Here is an 8,462-nt window from a genome sequence, read left to right on the forward strand (position 1 = left end):
CGTCCCAACCCCGCAACAGCGTCGCCGGGCCCCACCGCGACCGGGACCGGCCGGATCCGCCTCCGCCGCGTCTCCCCGGCCATCTCCCCGCCTCCTCCGGCCTCTCTTCGGCCATCTCCGGCGAGCCGTCGCCTGCCTCGAAGTCCGCGCTGGGTCAAACCCTAGATCTGCGAGGTTGCCCGTTTCTCTAAGTCCCGAAATATTTTGACATTATCATGCCATGTTCATCGCATCATAACTTGTTGCATACTGCTCCAATTCATGCGTGTAATATGTCAAATTGTTCGTCTCGATGAGTACTTCATTTCATTCCATTGCATCATGTTCATTTGAGTCCGTCTTAATGCTTGAATCATCGTTGCAATAGTGCTATATGATGTTATTCTGCTGAAACTGTTATAACTTGCTCATTTGTCATTTTTGCCATGTTTGATGTGAGCATCCTATGAGGTTGATATCTACATGTGTTTTGATCTATGATATGCCATCTTTCCAGAGGTGCTATCCATGTATTATTGTGAGTCTTGTGCTGAGTGCATCAAGCTTGTTAAGTAGTGTACTTGTTGTTGCTGTTTTCCTGACTGATTCTGTTATAATATGATGCTATGTAAATCTGCTGCTACACGTCATTTCGTGCATAATCTGGAGATGTTCACTAAGGATGATTTGTTATACATGTCATGCACTATCCATCCATGCCCCTGGTTGCATTTATAGCCTGCTGTAACATGTTGTAATCTTGCTCTCAAACTTGCTAAATAATGTTGCTGTCAGCCTGTTAACATGAAGTTCAGTTTTGGCCATGTGCTTTTCTAGTGATCCATGCACCCTATGAACTTGTTCTTGCCATGCTTAGCTTCATAAACATGTATTCTTACTATTGGTTGCCTTTCCATGCCATGTATTGCTCTGTGGTGAGTGGTTCAAGCTCACCAACATGCCTACTTATTGTTGTTCCTGCCATGTATGTATCTGTCATATCTTTTGCCATGTTTACATGGGTGCCATCATATTTTCTGATCCTTTTTGGCTCATGGTCAGTAAGGGACTTTTGTTCTATGTAATTAGTACATTCATGTCATGCCTTTGGTTGCCATGATAAGTTCCTGTAACATGTTGTTTGATAGCTCTAAACATTGCAACCTGATGTTATTTCTGCTAAAGTCTGAACTGTTAATATATGCAATCTTGCCATGTGTGTTTGAGCATGTTCTAGTGATTTCTGGAGTTATCTTAGTGTTCATGTTTTGTTATGCTTTACCTGTACTTCATGTCCATGCCTTTTGTTCTTACGTTGAGGTGCTGTAGCATGTTATTTTGATGCTTGCAATATGCCTACTTGCTGTTTTGGACAGATTGTTGCTATAACTTGTATAGAGTGTATGTGTTACACCGTTGCTCCGTTTTGAGTGTGCTCTATATGAAACTTGCTTGTTTTTGCATGTAGTTTCATATTATCTTGTTGCATCCTTATTTTGGTGTGTTTACTTGATGTTTGTATGCATTTTGCATCAATGACATGTTTAACTTGTTTTGCTCATATCTTCTAGGCCGTAGCTCCGAATCTAATGAACTTTATATGTAACTTGACTAGAATCTCGTGTAGATCATCTTGGTGCATCTTAACTTGCTGTTTAACAACTTGAACATAAGGTTTATTCAGTTCTGGACCAATTTCGAAACTTGCATATGAGGACCTACCGGATTTGTTATATGTTGTTTCCGGCCTCATTAAACTTGCCTTGATGTGTTGTTCTTGTTTGCATCATCTCTTGCCATGAGTAGCCTCATCTAGCTTTCTCATGCATCATGCTTGGGTGTGCATCATGTCTTGTCTATATGTTGTGTGTTTACCATGTTGTGTGCTTCTTCTCGATAGTTCCCGTTTTCGTTGCGATCGTGAGGATTCGTTCATCTACGCTTGGTTCGTCTTCGTGGCTTCATCTTCTTCATGGACTCGTTCTTCTTCCTAGCGGGATTTCAGGCAAGATGACCGCTACCATGGATCTCACTACTATCATTGCTACGCTAGTTGCTTCGTTCTATCGCTTTGCTGTGCTACCTATCTTTTGCTCTTCAAGCCTCCCAAATTGCCATGAACCTCTAACCTTTGACACCCTTTCTAGCAAACTGTTGTTTGGCTATGTTACCGCTTTGCTCAGCCCCTCTTATAGCGTTGTTAGTTGCAGGGAAGTTCAAGATTGCTCCATGGTGGACTCCGGAATTCATCGCGTGACATTTCCCCGAGGGGACAGACATAGGAACGAAGAAGGACACATGCCGGCCAGCCTAAGTGTTCCGGAGCAGTAGCAAGCTACCATGGCTCAGTGGAAACACTAGGAGACATTTCCCGGTAAGAGAGGCTACTAAGGATAAACAACTAGATAGTCAGATCTCACACATACCAAGCATTTCAATAACATACACACAACATGCTCGATATGTGCAAATACAACATGGCATCACAACATGACTGTAAAACTCAAGCATTTTATTCAATAGGCTTCGAGGAGCGAGATATTACAAACATGGGTCTCATGACCCAACACTCAGAGCATACAAGTCAAAGCACAAGCGGAAGCTTAACATGTCTGAGTACAGACATCTACAAATGAAAAAGGCTGAGAAGCCTGACTATCTACCAGATCCTGCCGAGGGCACAAGATCGTAGCTGAGGTAACAAGCTAAACGTCGAAGTCCACGTGGTACTACTAGCGAGACTGAATTCTCTCTGCAAAAACATAAATTAAGCAACGTGAGTACAAATGTACCCAGCAAGACGTACATCAGAACTAACTACATATGCAACATTATCAACAAAGGGGATGGTGGGGTTTAACTGCAGCAAGCCAGCTTTGACTCAGTGGCTATCCTAAACTACGACTGCAAGTAACTCTTTTGAGGTGGCGCACACGAGTCCACATATTCACCATATCAATACACCACTATGGATCCGCCCCCGTCTCCCTACGAGAACGCCATCCATAGCACTCATGCTTATCTTGCGTATTTTAGAGTATCCACTTTCACTTGTCTATGAACTGTACAGGCAACCCAGAAGTCCTTTACCGCGGACAGGGCTATTCGAATAGATCATATTAACCCTGCAGGGGTGTACTTCTTCACACACGCTCTCACCACTTACCGCCGTTTACATGACATGTACTCGGCAACCTTCAAGCGGAAGCCCAGCGAGGGTGTCGGCCACGACCTGACTAACCACACAAGTCTCTCGTCCAGGTTTATCGCCTATTCGGGTTCCATCCGCAAGGAGATCCGGCCGGGGTGTCGCTCACGGCCCCAAACGATGTGAGCAGGGTTCCCAAGCCCACCATCCGGGTGCCACTTGGTACACCGTGCCACTGTGCCTAGTCTGTCCCAAGCCCACCTGTACCGGGTGCCACTTGGTAGACTACTAACACTACCTACAAACACCAGAAACTAGTTGCAACTCCTGGACAGAGATCATGTTGATTAATAAGTCGAGAGGGGTCGAGTTACCGGAACCCAATGTGTGGTAGTAACTGTTCATGGATCACAAACACAGAACTCAGTTCCTGAGGACGGCTGCAATGAGACAACCCACCATGTACTCCTACATGGCCTCTCACCGCTACCTTTACCAAATCGTGTTCACACACTTAGCTCTCAACAGTAGGACTTGTTCACACACCTCCGATTCATCCCCGATGAATCAGACCTGACACAACTCTAAGCAATAGCAGGCATGACAACAAGCATGAATGAGTAGGCACATCAGGGCTCAAACAACTCCTACTCATGCTAGTGGGTTTCATCTATTTACTGTGGCAATGACAGGTCATGCAGAGGATAAAGGGGTTCAGCTACCGCAGCAAGTAACAAATATGTCGTTGTTATCCTAATGCAGTAAAAGAGAGCAGGAGCGAGAGAGTGGGATTGTATCGGAATGAACAAGAGGGTTTTTCTTGCCTGGCACTTCTGAAGATAGTATAATTCTTCATCGGTGTCATCGAACTCATCGTCGAAACCACGTCTACTGAGAGGGAACAATTACCGGCAACAGAGAGGAAACACAATCAATGCAATGCACATTATGATGCATGATCATGACATGGCAACATGCTGGTGTTTTGAGCTAATGCAGCTAGCAACAAAGTTAAATGAAGTTGGTTTGAACCCTAAGTTCAAATCCAAACTCCATATGTGAAATTCAAATGCCATTTATATGATTTGTCCTAAACAGCAGCAATAAGTTGTTCTAACATGCATGAAAACAGTACAGATTGATAGATTGGATTTTTCTGATCATTTTTCATATATAAATTATTTGATTTGGAGCTACGGTTGAATTTCTATGAATTTTAGAAGTTTTGGGCATTTTCTGGAATTTCAGAATTAAATTAAATCCAGAAAATGGTTAACTGCGTCAGCATTGCATCACTATGACGTCAGCGGGTCAACTGCGGTTGACCAGGTCAAATCTGACCAGTGGGGTCCACTGGTCAGTGATTGGGGCTGATTAGTGTCGCTGACATGTGGAATCAGTCAACGGCCACGTCAGCTGGGTCGATTCTGACGCGTGGGGCCGGTCAACGTGTGATGTGGCCAGGTCAAACTGACCTGTGGGGCCCGTAGGGTTAGTGTAACCTAGACAGGAGCTAAGCAGGGTTAGTTAAGCAGTGGGGCCCATCCGTCAGTGAGCTATGGGGTTAGTTAGTGGCATCATTAGCCACTAATGACGGTGCCACGTCAGCAGCCACCGGAGTTGGACACCGGCGACCAAACCCAATGGCGGAGGATCGCCGGAGTTGCTTGGAACGGCGCTAATGAGCACCGTTTTGCTCATGGTTTGCGGCTACGGCGAGCTGGCGGTGCGGTGCATCTAAAGAAGGCAGCGGGAGGTGCCGGGGTGCAGTGTAGCGGCGGCGGCGACGGGCGGAGCGGCGGCCGGAGTTCGGACCTCAGCGAGAACGGTGTTGCAGCGCACAGCAGGAACAACGGGTGGGTGCTATGGACTCCTGACGGCGTGCTGAGCATGTTGTAGTGCTCGGTTGCGGTCATAGCTAGCTCTGGCCGCGGTGGCGATGAGGCCTGACGGCGGCGAGCTTCGGAGCTCAAGGGGATGGCAACTACAGGATGCTAGGGACGACAGGGCAAGGGGGAATCGGGTCAGCGGCTCACCGCGGAGCTGCAGGGATGGTTAGCGGGCTCGGGGACGTCCGGTAGCTCTTGAATCGACGACGAGGATCCACGGCGGCCGGCGATGGAAACGGCGATGCTGGCGATGTTGTGGCACGTTCGTAGTTCCATGGCTTGGTGGAGAGGATGAGGAAGACGTCCCGGAGCTCTTGGACAGGTCAGGAGAGCAAGGGGATGGCTGTGGCCACGGTAAACGGCGTCGGCGGCGACGAGCTCGCTCGGTTGCGCTAGTGTTCTTGCGGGAGAGAGGGGAAAATTGGCGAGGGTGAGAGGGTTGGGCATGCGGCGTGCGTGGCATCGCTAGAAGGTCCAGAAGCCCCTCGGTGGCAAGCAGGAGGTGGCCAGGGGCAGCGCGCGAGCGACAGGCTGCAGCCTGCCTGCTCTGGCAAGAGGAGGAAGACGACAGGGAACCCCTGGTGGGCTGGGCTGGGCTGCTACTGGTGGGCTGCCTGCTGGGCCGGTTGGTGGCGCCAGGTAAGTTATTCTCTCTCTCTTATTTCTGTTTTCTATTTTCTGTAATCTTTGCGGCTTTATTAAAAATATCTAGCCACCTTCAAAAATCACCAAACTGTGCATGCCCAAGGTATAGAATATATCCAACATGGAACATTTCAGTTTAGGAGTATTTGGACATTTAAAATATTTTATAGAACTTAAATGTCCAAATTCAAATACTTATGATTTAATTCAGTGACCTTAGGATGACCTAGAAAATTGTGCAACATTTTTGGCAGAGGTTTAAGACCAAGGCAAAGATGATGAACATTTTAGAAGGGCATTTCAGGTTCATTGAAAATATTTTTAGTAAACCCTAATTGGATTCCGAGGGTTCTGGGGGTTCTGTCTTCCCCATTTCAAATTTCATAAAATTTAAACATGATGCATGGAGGCTAAAGCAAAAATAAGCAAGGCCTGAACTGGGGATGTGACAGCTCACCCCCACTAAACAAGAATCTCGACCCGAGATTCAAGTGTAGGGTAAGACGAAGGGGGATCGCAAACTAACATAATCTTCACGATCCAGGTGGCACTTCAAAGAACGTTGATTCGATCACCATCATTGTCTTGAAGTCTTGCTTTGAGAACTCCTGCCAACATGACAAGGAGAGAAGAAGGAGACTCTAGAAGGGTCGATCTTCTTGAAGATCGAACAACTCAGGATTAACTCACGAAATGAGACATACCAACCTCTCTCGAGCTGAGACACGAAACATTCATTCAAATGAATGGAGTGGAACAGATGATGAGGGTTCACTAGGTAGACAACAATTCCACACTTAAGAGGGTGGTGAATGGTTGTCAACGTAGCAAGGAGTTGAATTGCCATGATACCATAACGAGACATTTTGGAGAAGGTGACTTGTGGAATTATTACCTTAAGTGGCAAAAAGAATTACCTTTGACATAGAGATCATTGAGACTCTCTAAACCAGCCTAGGGCAATTCTCGAGCGATCGTTTGGAGGGGTTCGGTAGAATGTTATACCCAGACTAGGATGGATGATGTGGGTTACCTTGTTGAAGACAACGCAAGGAATGATTTTGCTTGCGTGTGCCCTCAAGAACTTGAGCATTTTCGTATTCATCAAGGTTCTACCAATATCCGTGTCAAGGATCCTGGCAACACAACATACTACCATGATGGATAGTGATGGACGATGTAGATGCATAGGAAGATAACAGCTTCTCAGATTTCACCTTAGCGGGCCAAGGGAATAAAATCTGGATGATCGACCGAGAGACATTTAGCACTTCGCTTCTAATGTTCTCCTTGATGTGCTAGCGTAATCCATAGATAATTATGGTTTGATATCTAGAACATCAAGTAAAAGGTCGGACTTCGGGAACAAAAAAAATCATAAGGAATAACTACGGAAGTAAATTCATATTAAATCCTCATGGGGAGGTGGCCAACTTCCTCAATCAAGATACTACAGTAATAGGTCTTCCGGTTGGATGTGCTGGCCACGACATCCACTTTACCGGTTATCGAGGAACCGATATTATAGTTCTTGGGAAATGTCCCAACCATCATATCTGCCTGAGATTCAGATCTGGTTGGTGTCAGGATATTCCAGACTCATCGAGTCTAGAAAGAAAAGTGAAAGTTGCAACACAAATCGACGAGATGACGTTGTGAGCTTCTCGGGAAATGAACTACGATAGCAAGCTCCAAAACATGAGCTGGTTCTGCTACACATGTGTGAACACGCTGTCTCAGACAAACATGATCACATGGTAGTCTTACAATAAAACACTACCGAGTTCTGGTAGGGAGCCATCATCGAGGATATCGAAGTCCTTGCATAAGGTATACTCTTAAGAAGGAGCTTCTTCACCTTGAACAAATTAATCAGTGGCTTGGTGTGCTAGGGGATACATATGGAATGAAGATGATCAGTCTATCAGACCATAGAATACTTCGCACATGCATGACTGGCTTGGGATGATTCTAGAGGAGGAAAAACAAACTTTCTCGAATTCACGGCGGCAACTTACATCAAATGCACGTGAATTAGAGGAAGTCACTTCTTTCATCCGAACATATGCTTCATGCACGGGACATGAAGATAATGCTTATAAAAGTTTCCAATACTAGCTGGATGTTCAACATGAATCATGGAGATGATGAAAATGTTGTCAATGGGCTCAACAAAAATTTATCAAGATTTCCATATAGATGGAATTCCATAACTATGTGAACAAGGTAATAGCATTGGTCAAACCCAAAAGATATAATGATGTATGCTCGACAACCGCGAGTAAGACAACATTACGAACATCATTGGTTCTGATTTGATTTGACGATAGCCCACACTCAAATCAAGTTTTGACAAGATGATAGGTCCATTAACAGATCACGAGGGTTAGTTGATGAAAATATTAACTTTCTTCAACACATACATACAAAGATATCCCTTGGAATGAACTGAGCTGGACAGGTTTTTATCTTCCAACTCTCCAAGTTGTTATTAAGCTTAACCAACTAGCTCAGGGGTATCCCACAGATTCTTGGAGAAAGGGTGGTTTACAAGAATAAACCAACTTGATCACGAACTCAACATAAGGGTCAGGGGACAACCTGGTAATACTTCTGAGAAGATATTCGGAAAATCACGAACCACCGATATGTTACTAAGCTCGAGAACAATCTTGCTTTTCAGGGCAAGACGATATGATCAAAAGAGCGAAGATTTGAAATAATCCTAACTCATCGATCGAGGAGTGCACCAGGAGAATGGACTAGGTAGCACGATCAATCTTAGAATGATGATTCTATAA

The sequence above is a fragment of the Triticum dicoccoides genome, chromosome 5B (assembly GCF_002162155.2).
Source record: "Triticum dicoccoides isolate Atlit2015 ecotype Zavitan chromosome 5B, WEW_v2.0, whole genome shotgun sequence".
Lineage (NCBI taxonomy): Eukaryota > Viridiplantae > Streptophyta > Magnoliopsida > Poales > Poaceae > Triticum > Triticum dicoccoides.